Raw genomic sequence first — 17,548 nt, forward strand, 5'->3', positions numbered from 1 at the left:
TAAAAAAGGGAAAGAAGAATGAAAAGGAATTAAGAAAGCTCACAGAAACTGTGTGGCAGCACGAAAAGAACAAATATTTGAATTATTAGTGTAAACTTCCCTACAGAAGGATGCAAATATCCAGGTAAAGTAAGGCAAAGGACATCAGATTTTAACTCAACCTTTATGTCTACTCTAAGACATATTATATTTGTGCTCTTAAAGGTCAAAGGCAAAGAGAATTCTGAAAGCAGCAATAGAAAATATACAAGTAACACAAAAGAGTATTTCAAATTGCCTGACTGCAGTCTTCATACCACTACCTTAGAAGCAAAGAGAGAGTGCTATGAGATAGTCACACTGAGATAAACTGGCAGCTATGGGTGATGTCCCCATATGCTACTGAAAATTCTAAAAACTGAAAAACAAGATAATAATGACTAAGAAGAAAACACAAGAAGGCATAAAACTCATAGCGGTACTAGTAACTATACAAATTCACAATGCTCTAATATTGTAAATGTGGTGCAAATATATTTTATATTTTTTCTATGAAGACTAAAATCCCAAATAATTAGAAGTATAATTGCTATATTAACATGTTATTTATTGCCTAGTTGTATGTAATAGGCAATACAAAAAGATGTAAATTGCAATATCAAAATTCAAATAGTGGGCAGAAATAGAGGGCAAGTGTAAAGGTTTTTGTTCATATTCTTTCCTTTTTATTTATTTTCTTGTCTTTCACATCAATGTTAATTTTAAAATAGCTTGTTATAATCAAAAGATAGCTATTTCAGGCCTCATGGTAATCACAAAACAAAAATATATAATAGACACATCCAAATTATCAAGCAAGGAATTAAAATATACTTCTAAAGAAAAACCATTTAATAACAAAGGAAGACTGTTAATGGGGAAGAAAAAATAACTGCAAAAAAATTATATAAAATAAAAAAATAGCAGTAGTAAAAGTTTACTAGACCTAAAGGGAGAGAGAGAGAGCACCAATATAATCACAGTTGAGAACTTCAAGATTGGGCAGATCATCCAGACTAAAAGTCAAGTAGGAAACCACATAGTAAAAAGAGATCCTAGACCAAAAAGATATCTATTCTATCCAACAGCTGCAGAATAAATACACATTCATAACAGAACATGGGCCATTCTCCAGGATAGATCATATGGTAGGTCAGAAAACAAGGACCAATAGATTTTTAAAAAAATGGAAATTATATGAAGTGTACCACAATGCAATAAAAGCAGATATAAGTCAAGCATGGTGGCACAGGCCTGTAATCCCAGCTACCTGGGAGGCTGAGGCAGGAGGAATGCAAGTTCAACACCAGCCTGGAAAGCTTAGGAAGACCCTGCCTCATGGCCCTGCCTCTAAAACAAAATTTTAAAAAGTTCTGAGATGGATTTCAAAGACAGAGCATTTGTTTTACATGTGTACGTGCCTGGGTTCAATGCCCAATAACACAAACAACAACAAAAACCTAAAAATAATAAAAGAAAAAGAAAACTCAGAAAGTAAACAATTACATGGAAATACACAATATACTGATGAACAACCAATAGATTATTTTAAAAATTCTTGAGACAAATGAGAGTGGAAACACACCATATCCAAATCTCTGCGATGAAGCAAAAGGGATAGTACCTTTTGTAGGGATCAGTACCCACATCCAAAAAGCAGAAAGTCCTCATGTAAATAACCCATTATTAAACCTCATGAAGATAGAAAACCAAGAACAAACCCAACCCTAAATTAGTAGAAGGAATGAAATAATATAATCAGAACAAAAATAAAACACAACACAAAAGATCAATGAAATGAAGAGCTGATTTTTCAAAAAGTTAAATAAAACTGAGAAACCATTAAATTAACTAAGAAGAATAAAGGGAGAAAACACTAATAAATAAGATCCCAGATGAATAATGACACATTGAACCTAACTCCTCCAAAATTCAAAGGATAATCAAAGCCTTTTAGGAACAACTATAACCCAACAAGGTTTATAACCTGGAAGAAATGGACAAACTCCTGGACACATATACCTTATCACAACAGAATCATGAGGAAATAAAAAAGGTGAGCAGATGTATAACAATAAGATTTATCAGTAATAAAAAGTCTTCCATCAAAAAAAATCTATTTCTGAATTCTACTAAACATTTAAGGAACTAACATGAACACTTCTCAAATTATTCCAAAAAACTAAAGAAAAGGGAATTCTACAAACTCATTCTATGAGGCAAGTGTTATTGTGATACCACAAAGAGATTTTTTTTAAAAAAGCAAGAAAGCTATAGGACAATATTTCTTATAAGTACCTTTGGCAAAAACCCTCAACAAAATACTAAAAAACATTAATCTAATTACACATCAAGAAAATTATTTACCTTGATCAAATGAGAATCATCCCAGGAATTTAAAGATGGTCCAACATAGACATATCCTTAAACATGATATACCACAAAAATAAAGGACAACCACCATAAGGCCATCTCAAAGATGCAATAAAAAATGGATACAATTCAACATCACTTTATAATAAAAACTCTAAAAAAAATGAGGTATACTCGGAAATTACCTCAAGGTAAAAAAGGCCATTTAAAACAAGCCCATTGCTAACTTCCCACTGAACAGGAAAAATCTGAAAATATATTCTCTAAGTAAGGAATGTGACAAAAGTGCCCACTTTCACTACTTTTATTCAACAGAGTAATACAAGTTCTAGCCAGAACAATTCAACAGGAGAAAGAAATCAAGGTTATTCAAATTTGAAAGAAAGGAGCCAACTTTCTCTCTTTGCATACATGAACTTACATAAAGAAAATTCTGAAGTTTCAACCCCCCCAAAATTGGAAATAATGAATAAATTCTGCAAGGTTTCAGGATATAAGACTAGCATACAAAAACCAATTGCATTTCAGTACACCAAGAGCAAATTTTCGGAAACAGAATTCAACAAAGCAATCACCATTTGCAGTAGCTAGACATAAAAAATACCGAAGAAAAATATTAAAACCAAAAATCTATAAAATCTCTACAATCAAAAGTATAAAATAATGATAAAATAAATTGAATATGATGCTAAAAATGGAAAACATCCATATTTATAGATTGGAATACTCAATATTTTAAAATTAATACTTAAAATAATCTACAGGTTCAAGGCAATCCCTATTCAGATACCAATGACATCTTTACAAAACTGAAAAAGAAAAAAAAATTCTACAATTCACATGAAACCACAAAAACAATAGCAAACAAAGCAATAAAAAGTAAGAAATCTAACCTGAACATGCAAGTAATCAAAACAACATGATATTGGCATAAAAGCAGACACATACACCAAAGGAACAGGGTAGAGAGCCTAAAAGTAAACCCACATACACACAAGTAAGTGATCTCTGACAATTTCCTATGAACATGCATAGAAGAAAAGACAGTCTCTTCAATAAATGGTACAGGGAAAATTAGATGTCTATATGTGGATAAAAATAGTCACTTATCTCTCACATATCCAAAAATGAACTCCAAATAGATGAAAAACCTGAAAACAGTGGGGAAATACTTCATGATACTGAAATGGTAAATAATTTTTTGTTAAAATCCCCAAAACACAGGAACAAACAATCAAAAAAAGACAAATTGGATTTTACTAAAGTAAAAAATTTCTATACTGCAAAGAAAATAACACACACAAAAAAGATACAGTGAATAGAATAAGAGAAAATATTTTCAAACCATATATTTGACAAGGAATTAATATTCAGATTATGTAAGGCACCCAAACAATTCTGTGGCAAAAAATCCAAACAACCAAATTAATAAATGGGCAAAATTGATAAAAGACATTAATCAAAAGAAGACATCCAATGGTCAACAGGTATATGAAAAAAGCTCAACAGCATTAATCATGAAGGAATACAATCAAAATGACAATGAAAAATCTCCACAATCCATTTAGAATGGCTACTATCAGAAGTCAAAAAGTACTGGTAAAGATATGGAGAAAGGAAATCCTTACATACCAGGGGTGGGAATGTAAATGAGTACATTATAGAAAATGTAAATGAGCCATTATAGAAAACAGTATGAAATTTCCTCAAAAAATAAAAATACTTCTATATATGATGTAGCAGTCCCACTACTGGATACATATTCAAAGGAAATGACATTAGTATGTCAAAGAGATTCCTACACACTTGTGTTCATTGCAGAACTATTTAACAGTCAAGAAATGTAATCAACCTATATGCCCAGCTGATTAATTAAGAAAATGTGGTGCATGCACACAATGAAATCCTATTCACCCATAAAAAGTATAAAACCCTGTCACTTGTCCTGACATGGTTGACACTAGAAGATAACTTATTAAGTGAAATATGACAGGTCCAGAAAGTGCATGATCTCAATCATAGGTAGAATATACAAAAGTTGATTTCATTGAAATTGAACTTAGAATATTAGTTACCAGAGGCAGAGAAGAGTAGGGAAGAAGGATGGGTGGGTAAAGGTTAGTCAATAAATCCTAAGTCACAGTAAGAAGAGAGAGATGAGATCTGATGTGCCATTGCACACAGAGTATGACAATGTAATCTATATTTCCAAAGAACTGGAAGAAAAGATACTTAATGTTTTCATGATAAATAAATGATAAATACTTGAGTATGACTGATATGCACATTCTGATTTGGATATATATATATATATATATAATATATATATACACACATACACACACACACATACACACACACACATATATATGTATATATATGCACATATATATTAATGTGTTTTTTAAATTTTTTTTTAGTTATAGATGGGCACAATATCTTTAGTTCACTTTATGTGGTGCTGAGGATCAAAACCAGTGCCTCATGCATACTAGGCAAACGCTGAACCTCTGAGCCACAACCCCAGCCCAATGTAATGTGTTTTTATATATCATATCCATATATTATAGATATATTATATTTATGATGTATAATATGTTATAAATGTATTATATTTATATATGTAAATAATTTATTCTGTGATGCTATTTTATATACATATATGTGTGTGTGCGTGTGTGTGTGTGTGTGTGTGTGTGTGTGATCAATCTATTGGCATGGACAATGCTAGTCTAAGTCAAGCACCTGGTTTTCAGCTGCCTAATAGGATTATGGGCTTTTAAATGCACACAAAACCAATAAACAAACAAATAAAAGAAAAAAATTGTCTATTTTTTCTCTAAGGAATTGTTTAGACAAATTCTTTTGTGCCCCCCCCCCTTTATGTTAGATAGAATTAATTACCATGGCATTCCCTGGAAATCTTCATTTACTCACTTCTGTGTCCATAGATAGTGCTTATTCATTTTTTTATTTCTTTGTTTGTTTTTTAATTTTTTTGTTTTAATTAGTTATACATGACAGTAGAATGCACTTATATACTTTGATATATAATACATAGATGGAATATAATTTCTCATTTTTCTGAGTATACATATTGTAAAATCACATTGGTCATACAGTCACATACATACATAAAGTAATAATGCCTGTTTCTTTCTACTATCTTTCTTATCCCCACATCTCCTGCCTTCCCCTCCTTTCACATCCCTCTACCTAATCTAAGTAATTCTATCCTTTTTTTTTTGCATTACAATTCTTAATACATATACCACAATTTTTGTATCTCTGTTCATTTTTATTTAGTTTGTGCCCACTGAAACAGATTTTTATCTGTGAGACAAAACAATTCTTACTAATTTTATAGCAAATAAATGTGCTGACTAGATATAACATTTTCAAAAAAAATTTTAAAACCATAATAGTCTTTATCAATTGAAAATAAAGATTAACTGTGTCCTTTTTCTAAGTAACAATTATAATAAATTGCAAATACTTGATACATTCAACTGTTGAAAAAACATGATTGTTATTCCCATCCTGTTAGCTTGAAAAATTCAACTCTTATTTAGTCTTGCTTTTTATTTAATTTTGTAAATGTATTTACATATAGTAGTCATTGAGCAAATGGCATTTTAAGTCAAATATGTATAACATAATCTAAATCCTGTGAACAAGCAGTTCTTTTGTATTATTTTAATAAAGAGGTGGCATGTATGCACATTAGGAAAACATTTCATTCTAATATGCATTTCTAATGTGAATCAGCTTATTAAAATGACAGAATCTTGAGAAAAACTTAAATGAATATACTTGATGCAGCTGCTTATTTAAACTTAGAATCACAAGGGAATGACTTTGCTTACTACCATTATTTCATATTTTCAAACGTGGAAAAGCCAGAGAAACAGATTTTCCAAGTTGTTGGCATCATTTTACTTTAAATTCTGTACATACACTGTTAACAAAGTCAAGATTGCCATTCTACCCAGTAAAGTCTACAGAATATCTGATTTTCTTACTTGTAGAACTAAATATACCATAATCCTCACTGCTCTGTGGTTTTGTTTTTCATAACTTCATTACTCACTGTGGTCTAAAAATATTAAATTGAAAACTCTAAAATTAAAGAGTTTGTTATCTGAGTAGAATAATGAAACTTCTCACCATAAGGGTCACTGAACCAGGGGCATGCATCATCCCTTTACCCTGCATATTCAAGTTGTAGAATCACCTTCCCATTAGTTACTTTGTTATCATATGGGCTGTTGTGATACTGCAGTGTTTGTGTTCAAGTAACAATAATGACCTAAACTACAAAAATAATGATGCTGGAAATTTTAGTTACTTCACACTGTAAAAATGGTTCTATTGTATTATTAGTTATTACTGAGCTGGCTCCTCAGCCAAAAAATGGTTCAGCCAGCCAACTGCAGAGAAGCTCCCAGCAGAGAAGCAGCAGAGTGGTAGCTGGCTTGGCTGAAGCACAGGCAGCAAGCACCACACCTAGCTGTAGTGCAAAGCCTGACAGGGCAACCTGGGCCAGAGGCTTAGCAGGATAGCATCAAGGTGAGCTGGGTAAGACAACCTGTCACCCTGTGGCAACTGGGCCTATGCACAGTGTGGATGTTCACTGCAGAAGTGCACTCCAAGCAGCACAGCAGCACCAAACACCCCACTGAGCATGCACATTTCAATGATTTCAACTTCCAGAAGCAGGGGGAAAATGGAAGTAAGGCAAACCTGAGTGGGATTCAGGTCTAACCAATAGCATTATTAAACACCCTGTTTTAGCATAAATTTGGACCAATAGCAGGGCCTAAGTGTTACATATACACACTCGGAATGAGAAAACCTACTCTGGGGTCCTCTCTTGCATTCCATATGCCTTCTATGGATTTCATTCTTTAAATTTACAAGACAAGAACCCATTAAAAAAACAAGAAATTGATGGTGAGTTTCTGGGGTTTGATTTAAAACTGAAGGGCATAGCCCTCCAATAAGAATTGCAATACTTTTCCCCTGCAGAGGTTTGCAAACTTATGCAAACCCTATCCACCAGCCAAAGCAGAGAAACTCCAGTCTTACCTGCCAGCAGAAGCTGGGAATTGAGTTTCATCTCAAACCTTCAATTTCATTCCCATTAAATTCTTACTATAACTAACAGATACTGAAATTTATCATAAATTTGCATATGTAGACAAAGGTAATATCTGCAGTGTTCAGCATTATCTGTTGCTTCAGGCATCTTTTGGGAGTCTTAGGACATATTACCTGCAGATAAGGGAGAACTACTGTATGAACTGAGAAATAATTGTCCATTCTCTTTCAGGAGGCAATTTGTGTGAGGAGTGGTGAATAAATCATTGCTTTGAACTACCCAGAGACACCTCCTTTGTTAGTTTTTAGGTGCAAAGGCACCCTAGAAGTCTGCCTGGTTGTCTGGTGACACCCTGTTTAAAGGTAAATTCCATGATTTCCATGGAGTTTATCAGTTCATCACTTAAGGTTCAGGCACCACCTGCCCAGGCCAGGAAGAATTGTGGGAGCAACCTGATGACTGTAATTGGGCTATTCAAACTTTTGACCTCAGTTTTTTTGGTTATTTTTTTTTTTTTTTGTGGCTGGTGGAGGAGAAGGTACTGGGGATTTAACTCAGAGGTACTAGACCACTAAGCTACACTACTAACTATTTTTTATTTTATTCAGAGACAGAGTCTCATTCAGTTGTTTATGTTTAGCCCCTCACTTTTGCTGAGACTGTTTTTCTCACAACAAACTTTCTCACAATGAATTCCTTTGATGTAAAAACCCTATAAAATGACCAGTAGAGCCTGCTTATTTTCAGTCCTCCACTATAAGAGGTCGGCTGAACCAAGTCCCTCTTTCTGTGTGTGTCTCTTTTTCAATCCCCTCATCAGCCTGGTTTGGAAAAACTGAGTAAAGGTTATGCTGGAAGCAACAAATTTATACAAATCTTCTTTTTCTTCTTTCTTTGGTTTACCTCTGTGGCTTTACGAAGTCCAAGTCTCCCTGTATTGCTTTGCATTATTTCCCAATTCGACCTAATCCCCATTTGACCCAGTCACGACTACTCCCAAATGAAACCCATAATTTTCACTCTGGAAATCCCACTCTCTGATTAAAAAAATATTTTTCTTTTAGTTTCTTACAAAAATATGTTCATCACCTATTGGCTTTAACAAAACTTGGCAATTATTTAATAAAGCCTTTTCCCCAGTAATTTCAATTATTTAATTGGAGTCTGATTTTTCTTCCACATCCTTTTGACCTTAATAAAGAAGATGGTAGATAATTGAACAGTTCCCTCTGAAGATTTTGGGATTATTTCCTCTTACAAACTAATCTTTTCCAGACAGATAAATGGAAATATAGATAAATGATCTATAGATAGATAAGATAGAGCAAGCAAGCTCATCCTTTTGAATCTCAGCCATTCAGCTACATAATTCTTTACTATTCCTTCTCCACAATTCACTAGTGGCTTCAGCTCTTGGTTCAGAATGTTTCTATGCAACCCTACTCTTTCAATGTCCTTAGTGACTTCACTATCCATTTGAAAAAGCCACTCAGAAGAACTCTGGCGCATTCATGACTCTTTCTTGTCATGAATCTTTCTTCCTTCCAATGACCATTTTCTGCATGCTAGCCTCCCAGGAGGAAGTGTCTATACATCTTAGGTCATTTCATCCTGAAATCTCCATTTCAAGCATCACACATCTAGGTCTGTTTTAGGAATAATACATGTTTTTATAATCTAAAATGTCTGTGGTATGTGGCAAAGATCCTGACCATAAAAGACATATATCCAATACTTAAGGGGGAATAATAGGATACCTCAGTTAAGTTTGTGGCCAGGAATTAAAAAAACAAACAAACAAACAAACAAAAACCTTTACATGTTTGTTGTGACCTTTGTACCGGGATATTATTCGCTGAGACATACTTTCAAAAGTTAAGTCAATTTGGAGCATAGTGTGGCAAGGACAATTATCCCAGAAGCAAGCCTTATTGAAATTAAAATTTTATTTTTTTATAAAATATTTAAAGAGAGTTCTATAATTTTAGTGTTGAAGGAGACAAATTAGAAGAAGGAAGAGAGAGATCCAGTTTACAGAGATGAGACAGGCAGGGTTTCTACTGGTGGTAAGACTGCCTATACATGTGGTCCCTGATGGGAGAGTGTGATGGATTCTAGTTTTAGATGTTGGTAGTGATATACTTGGTAATTTGTTTTTAGTTTTCATGCAAATTAGATATTGACAAGAGTAAAATATGATGTATTTGGCTGTACAAATTTAGAAGGAAGAGGAAAAATACAAACAGGTTTTGCAAGGTAAGGAATTTCTAGTACCAGGAAAAGTCCAGTACTGGAGTGAGAGATATACTTGAAAACTACATCTAGGGGATAGAAAATGTGAGTTTCAGCCTAGACAGAGAAAAAGGAAAGAAAAATTGCAGAAAATATTTAATCTAACATGGATTTCAATTTGCAATTTATGGTGAAAACCCATCCTCTATCTCCCTCATATGTCTCGTCCATGTTGCATTTTGCAAGTAGATAAGTATTTTAAAGCTAAAAATCAAGTACAAATGGAACAATTGAAATCTATTGAGCCAATACATTTCTAAAATATTTAAATTGTAAAATATATTTGATTAAAATATTTAGCTTCTTCATGATAAATATGTGTTGCATTGTTTAAAACAATGCTTTTACTGTTTCCTAAAACTTAGTCTAATTGACAAGAAAAAAATGCTAACTATATGAGATAAAGCACCTACAATGAGATGAACAGAGTAAATAACATGTTATTTCTCATTTTTCTAATTTCTTGTAATAACCAAAACTATTTATCTTCCTTTGCAAGTTAGTTTTTTCATTTCTAAAATTGGTAATGAAACTTTTTACATGTTCAAAACTGTGCATTTAGATTTATGAGTTTTATTGGCTTCTAACAGTTTTTGAATATTTGTTTTTACCCATCATTCAAATGTAAGCATTAAAAAATACATATGAAGGTTGAGCATGATGGAAATATGTTGGTCAATGATTCATCCACTAGCCTAAGCATATGTCCTCTTTAATCTCCATTATTATTCCATTGCATCCTTTTGAATCTTAGATTTGTAAGTATTGTTATAGCTAACAGGTACATAATGCCTTGTGGATGTTAGCCATGTTTTCAAGAAAATTTCTAATTGTATTCCATTATGATCTGATAGACTGAAGGGTAGTATCTTTACTTTCTTATATTTATTAAGAGTTGCATAATATATGGTCTATTTTAGAGACAGATCTGTGTGATGCTGAGAAGAAACTATGAATGCTTGTTGAAGGATGAAATATTTTATATATGTCAGTTAAGTCTAAGTTATTGATTGTATTATTGAGTTCTATAGTTTCTTTGCTAATCTTTTGTTTGGAAGATCTATCCAGTGGTGAAAGAGGTGTGTAAAAGTCACCCAGAATTATTGTGTTGTGGTCTATTTGACTCTTGAACTTGATAAGAGTTTGTTTTATGAACATAGATACCCCATTGTTTGGGACATATATTTTTATAATTGTTATGTCTTATTGTTGTATTCTTGTCTTGATCAGTATAAAATGTCCTCCTTTGTCCCTTTTGATTAACTTTAGCTTAAAGTTAACTTTATTTGGTAGGAGGATGAAAACTCCTGCTTGCTTCCACAGTCCATGTGAGTGGTATGATTTTTCCCAACCTTTCACCTTCAGTCTTGAATGTTTTTTCCTATGAGATGAGTCTCCTGGAGGCAACATATTGTTGAATCTTTTTTTTTTTTTTTTTTTTACCCACTTTGCTAGACTATGTCTTTTGATTGGTGAGTTTAGGCCATTAACATTATTAACATTCAGGGTTATTATATGATTTGTATTCCCAGCCATTTTTGTTTATCTTTGGTATTTAACATGACAAGGTTTCTCCTCTGATTAGATTTTCCTTTAGTGTAATACCTCCCTCTGTTGATTTTCATTGTTGTTTTTCATTTCCTTTTCATAGAATATTTTGCCAAGGATGTTTTGCAGTGCAGGTTTTCTAGCTACAAATTCCTTTAACTTTTGTTTTTATTTCATCATCAAATCTTAAGTTTAATTTTGCTGCGTATAAGATTCTTGGTTGGCATCCATTTTCTTTCAGAGATTGATATATGTTGTCCCAGGATCTACTAGCTTTCAGGGTCTGGGTTGAAACATCTGCACATAACCTAATTGTTTCTCCCTATATGTAATCTGATTTCTTTCTCTCATGGCTTTTAATATTTTCTCCTTATTCTGTATGTTAGGCATTTTCATTATAATGTGCCTTGGTATGGATTTGTTGTGATTTTGTACATTTGGTGTCCTGTTAGCCCCTTGGTTTTGGTTTTCCAATTTATTGTTCATGTATAGAAAATTTTCTAGTATTATTTTACTGAATAGATTGTTCCTTCCTTTGGTTTGTAACTCTATACCTTCCTCTATCCCAATTATTTTTAAATTTGGTCTTTTTATGCTATCCCATATTTCTTGAATTTCTGCTCCTGGTTTCTTATCATTTTCACTGTGTGGTCTACATTCTTTTCAAGATTATATATTTTGTCTTCATTGTCTGAGGTCCTGTCTTTCAAGTAGTCTAATCTGTTGGTGATGCTTTCTATTGGCTTTTAATTTGCTTTCTTGTTTCTTTCATTTCAAGGATTTGTTTTTTATTTAGAATCTCTATATCCCTATTGAAATAATCTATTGCTTCCTGTATTTGCTTATGTAGCTCTTTTTCAAAATGATCTTTTGCTACCTTTTTTTTTTTTTGCTCTCTTATATCATCCTTTAATTCACAGAACATTTTAATTATGTACAATCTGAACTCTCTTTCTGTCATTTCATCTTCTATGCTGGCTATGGATTCTAATAATGTAGTATCTTGATTCATTTGGGGCACTTTCTTCACTTGTCTTTTTATGTTGCTCAAATGTCTTCCTTTCTAGCTCTGTGGATCCAAGACATTACTGTTTTTACCCTACAGGTTTATAGTCCCCTGTAGAATTCCAATACTTCACCTGGCTATCTGGGTTCCAAACTGGTAGTTGCCCAGACTAAAGGTTGTAATGGAGGTAATCCAAGATGGAGGCACGTGCTTTCAGCAATGGAGTGTCGGGTTAGGCTGGAGAGCCAGGTGATGGCTTTGTGTGATACATTCAGATATTAGCTCTGTGGCATTCAGTGTTGTGGCTGTCAGCTTTCTTCAGAGCCTGTGATGTCCCCAGGTGCATCCAGGATACCTCAAGTAGGAGACTATGGCAGTAGCTGCTGAGGCCCAAAATGGAGGCAACTGAGGGAGCCTATGTTAGTAGATGGGGGTCCACAGGGAGTGGAGGCTTGAGTTACTGTATGTGTTTAGCAACTGAGTGTCCTTCACTGGGGGGGGTGCATCTGGGGATTCTGTGCCATTTCTTATGCTGGTGGTCCTGCTGAGGTACTGGGGAGATCTGTGGGGATGAGTATTGAGTTGGGAGTCCTTTTCTAACACTGAGGCCCAAAGCCCTGTGCAGAATGGTGGCTGTGATTTCTATTTCCACTAGTTGAACCCAGGTTACGGAGTGACACAGAATGCTGCCTCCCTCTGGCCTGCCATCTTGGATCCCCTTCCTACTTTACTTTATGGGTCCTCCATTATTTCCCTAGCACCAAACCAAAGTCCAAAAAGACAGTTACAGATAAATATTTTTATGTGAAAATACATGGAAGAATCTTCAACAAGTTATTAAAAAATCAATCAAAAAATATATAAAAATAATTATACACTTTAAGAAATTGGTATTTCATCCAGATTATAAAGCTGGATGAGCATTTAAGAGTCAAACAATGTAATTCATCATATCAACAGTCTCAGGAAGAAAAATTTCATATAAGTGGATATATCAAAAGCATTTGAAAACATTCAGCATTGATTTGTGATAGAAATTCTAAATAAACTACAAATACAAGAGAACTGTCCTACCTTGATGGAGAATAGCTATGACTATAAAATAATCTACAGGTAACATCATAAATAATATAATAAAAAACTCAAAGCTTTTGGTATGAAATCAGGTATATGGCAAAGATGTTCCTTCTCACCAGTTCTTGTCAACACTGTATTGAATTTCTAGTTAATGCATTAAGATAAAATAAGAAAATTAAAGGTACACAGATTGGGAAGAAAAAAGTAAAATTTTCTTTGTTCAAATATCAGGATGTTATATGTAGAAAATCTTAAAGAATTAACAAAAATTCCATAACTAATAAGTAATTATAGTAAATTTATAATAAACAAAAGTTTATTGCTTTCATAGATACCAGAGATTTTAATAAGTAAAATTGAGATTGAAAAAAAATCCAATTTAAATTATCACTTCTTTTAAAATGAAATACCTAGCTACAAATCTATTAAAATGTGCATGAAATATATGTATGAAGAAAGCCAAAGAAAGCTAATGTATGAAATCAAAGAAGAATCAATGAAAGAGAACTATTTAATTTTTGTAGGAAGGAATTCAATGTTGTTGAGATGTCAGTTCTTCTCAACTTGATCTATAGAGTAAATGTAATCCCATTTAAAATTCTAGCCAGTAATTTTGTGGATATCAAAAAACTAACTCTACAGTTCAAATGAAGAAGCAAAAAACCCAGAAGAGACAATAAGATATTGAAGGAGGAGAACAAAGTTGGATTAAACCCAACTTCAAGACATATTATACAGCTATAGTAATGAAGACAATGTAGTACTGGTGAAAAAATAGGTTAATAGATCAATAAACAGAATAGAAAGCCTAGAAATAAACTCTCCTAAATATATTTGACTGATCTTTGAAAAGACACATAGACAATAGCCATACCATGGGACAAATTAATCTGTTCAACAAATGATGCTGGAAAACTGGACATCTACATGATTTTAAAAAAGAACAAAAGAGGGCTGGGGATGTGGCTCAAGCAGTAGTGCGCTCGCCTGGCATGTGTGCGGCCCGGGTTCCATCCTCAGCACCACATACAAACAAAGATGTTGTGTCCGCCGAAAACTAAAAAATAAATATTAAAAAATATTCTCTCTCTCTCTCTCTCTCTCTAAAAAAAAGAACAAAAGAATGAAAAAATGAAAGAAAGAAGGAAAAGAAAATAGACATAGGCTTTGGATTCTTCAGAAAAGTGACTCAGAATGGATCATTGTTATGGTTTCCATGTGAGGTGTCGCCCAAAACTCACTTGTGGACAACACAAGAAGGTTCAGAGGAGAAATGATTGGATTCTGAGATTCCTAACCCAATCAGTGAATTAATCCCATGATAGGCATTAACTGAGTGGTAACTGAAGTGGTAGGGAATGGCAGGAGGAGGTGGGAATTAAGGCATGGTTTTGGTGTAAATATTTGTATTTGGCAAGTGGAGACTCACTCTTTTTTCTGATTACTGTGTGAGTTGCTTCCCTCTGCCACATTTTCTGCCATGATATCCTGCCTTATCTCGAAGCCCAAGGAATGGAGCAGCATTCTATAGACTAAGACCTCTGAAACCTTGAACATTCAAATAAACCTTTCCTCCTCTACAATTGTTATGGTCAGTTTCTTTATTCACAACAGTGAAAAAAAACTGACTAAAACATTCATATATCTAAATGTGAAAAGCAAAATTATGAAAACTCTAGAATACAACATATGAGAAATCCTACATGACATTAGGTATGGTGAAGACTTTTTAATATACAATATCAAAATCACAATTTATGAACTTTGTTAACATTAAAAAGTTCTGCTTTGCAAAACTTAATAACAAGAGAATGAGAAGACAAGTCATAGATTCTGAGACAATATGAAAAAAAATCTGATAGAACACTGCATTTAAAGAACTCTTAAAAAGGTCAACAATTGGGGGAAAAAATTAGTTAATATGTATGACCCCAAACCTACATACCTCCCCAAAGACATATATGTTGCAAATAACCATATAAATATATACTACATACCATATGTCATCAGAGAAATTCAAGTTAAAACTACTATGAGATACCATTAAACATCTATTACAATCATCAAAATTCACAACTCTGACCAAACCAGGCAATAATATGGAGCAAGAGAAACTCTCATCCACTACTGATACAAAGCAAAATGATATGGCTATTTCAGAAGAAAGTGTGGTATTTTTTTTTATCAAACTGAACACACTCTTACCATACTCTATCAATCATGCTACTTGATATTTTCCCAAATTAGTTGAAAGCACATATACACACAAAAGACTGCGCATGCCTACTGATATCAGCCATATTAGTAATTATCAATACTTTAAAGTAACCAAGATATCCTTTTGCAGTAAAATATGATGTATGCAAAAGGAATTCAGTAAACATAATCTTCCTAGCATATTGCTTTCATGGATTTCTTGTCTATGTATCACATAAATGTGATTCAGAAAGCATTTTGCTTCCACATCATACCTTTCACATGAACTGAACTCTTTTCAAACACAAAATAAGTCTAAATTCAAAGTAGCTAAGAAAACATACCCAAGCTAATTTTAATTTAATTAAATAATAACTTCTTATTGCTATAAAACATGTTTTAGAATAGATTCATTCTTGAGAAATAAATCATGAAGTATGTGAACACGATGTATAAATTAAAATGTCTTCTAATTTTACCTTACTTACAGTACTCAATTCCTTGAAACTTGATACCTGAGACTTAATAAGTATTCAGTAAATGCAGAATACATTAAGAAAATGAGAAAAATGATTTAGTTTTGACTGGTGGATGACAAGAAAATCAATTTGCTCACAAGGTAACATTGATATGAAGTTTTTAAATTATTATAGTATACCAAAGCTTAGAAACACTTGTTTAATAAGTTTTATATTCTACAATATCAGGTTTTAAAAATATACCATTTTTATATATAATTAATTAATTAATATAATTAACCATAAAAGATGGCATAATGTTATGGAAATTGCCTCTCTAACTTTATCCCTGAAACCCATGTCCACAGTTAATACCATGTGCAAAATACACTTCAAAATATGATATAGGAATCAGCAAATAGTTAGCAAAATCCATTGGTTCTATTGTCATTTTTCTATCTCCCAAACTGGTTTCTCCTCTCTATTACTCCCTAGGACCTATCTACATTTTTGGAGAAATCTTGTTTACTATATATCACACTTCCACTGCTCAACACAGCTAATTTGGATTATAAAATTGTGGTTTGTTTCCTTCAAACAAGCCTTCAGATATCACTGATATGTATAAACTGTGTTTTGCTGAGATGGTTCAAAAGAATGACCTTTTAAACATGGCACACTGGCACCCGCTTCTAATCCCAGTGACTCAAGAGGTTAAGGCAGGAGGCTTGTGAGTTCAAAGCCAGCCTCAGCAAATTGGCTAGACCCTGTCATTAAATTAAAAAAAAAAAAAAAAAAGGCTGAGGATATGGCTCAGTGGCTAAGTACCCCTGGGTTCAATCCCTGGTAGAAAAAATAAGTAAAAAGAACTTCTGTTTTTAAATTCTTCTCTTTAATAATTTTTAATATGCATCATCTGTATGACAAATTTTTCAAGAAGTGAAATTTCATAAAATGGACAGTATTATTTTAGGTTTTTGTTTTTTCTGTGTGTGAGGGTCTGAGGATTGAACCCATGGCCTTAGTACATGCAAGTCAAGCACTCTCCTACTGAGCTATAACCCCAGTCCAAACTGGTTTTAATATTAAAACTAGGTTGGATGTTATAACTGATCCTTGATTAGTAAAACACACTGGGTTATCTTAGTAATACAATACTACCTTATATCATCTATTTATGCTGTGCTAGACATATGTTTACTTGTTGTTTAACTAATGCGTAAATCAGCTTTCATTAATAGAAATTAAACATTACATAGGTTCCAGAATATATCAGCAGTGATCTTATGAAATATATTAGATAGAAAAATTGTAATTGTTTTCAATATTTAAGGTATAACAATTCATCAAAAGTAGCTACCTTTTTTAACTATAAAATATCACATAAATGTTAATTAAAAATAATATTTATGAGAAAGTAATATTGCTTTTAAATTTATATTCCCACACTTTGATAAATTGATTAAATATATATTTATT

General features: G+C 32.9%; 1 protein-coding gene across 3 annotated transcripts in view; it reads right to left on the reverse strand.

Moving 5' to 3' along the window:
• The window catches only part of LOC113200259 (follistatin-related protein 5), a 737,045-nt gene that overhangs the window by 368,238 nt on the left and 351,259 nt on the right, over positions 1 to 17,548 (reverse strand). The window lies entirely within an intron of this gene.

This window comes from Urocitellus parryii, chromosome 10 (genome assembly GCF_045843805.1).
Source record: "Urocitellus parryii isolate mUroPar1 chromosome 10, mUroPar1.hap1, whole genome shotgun sequence".
NCBI lineage: Eukaryota > Metazoa > Chordata > Mammalia > Rodentia > Sciuridae > Urocitellus > Urocitellus parryii.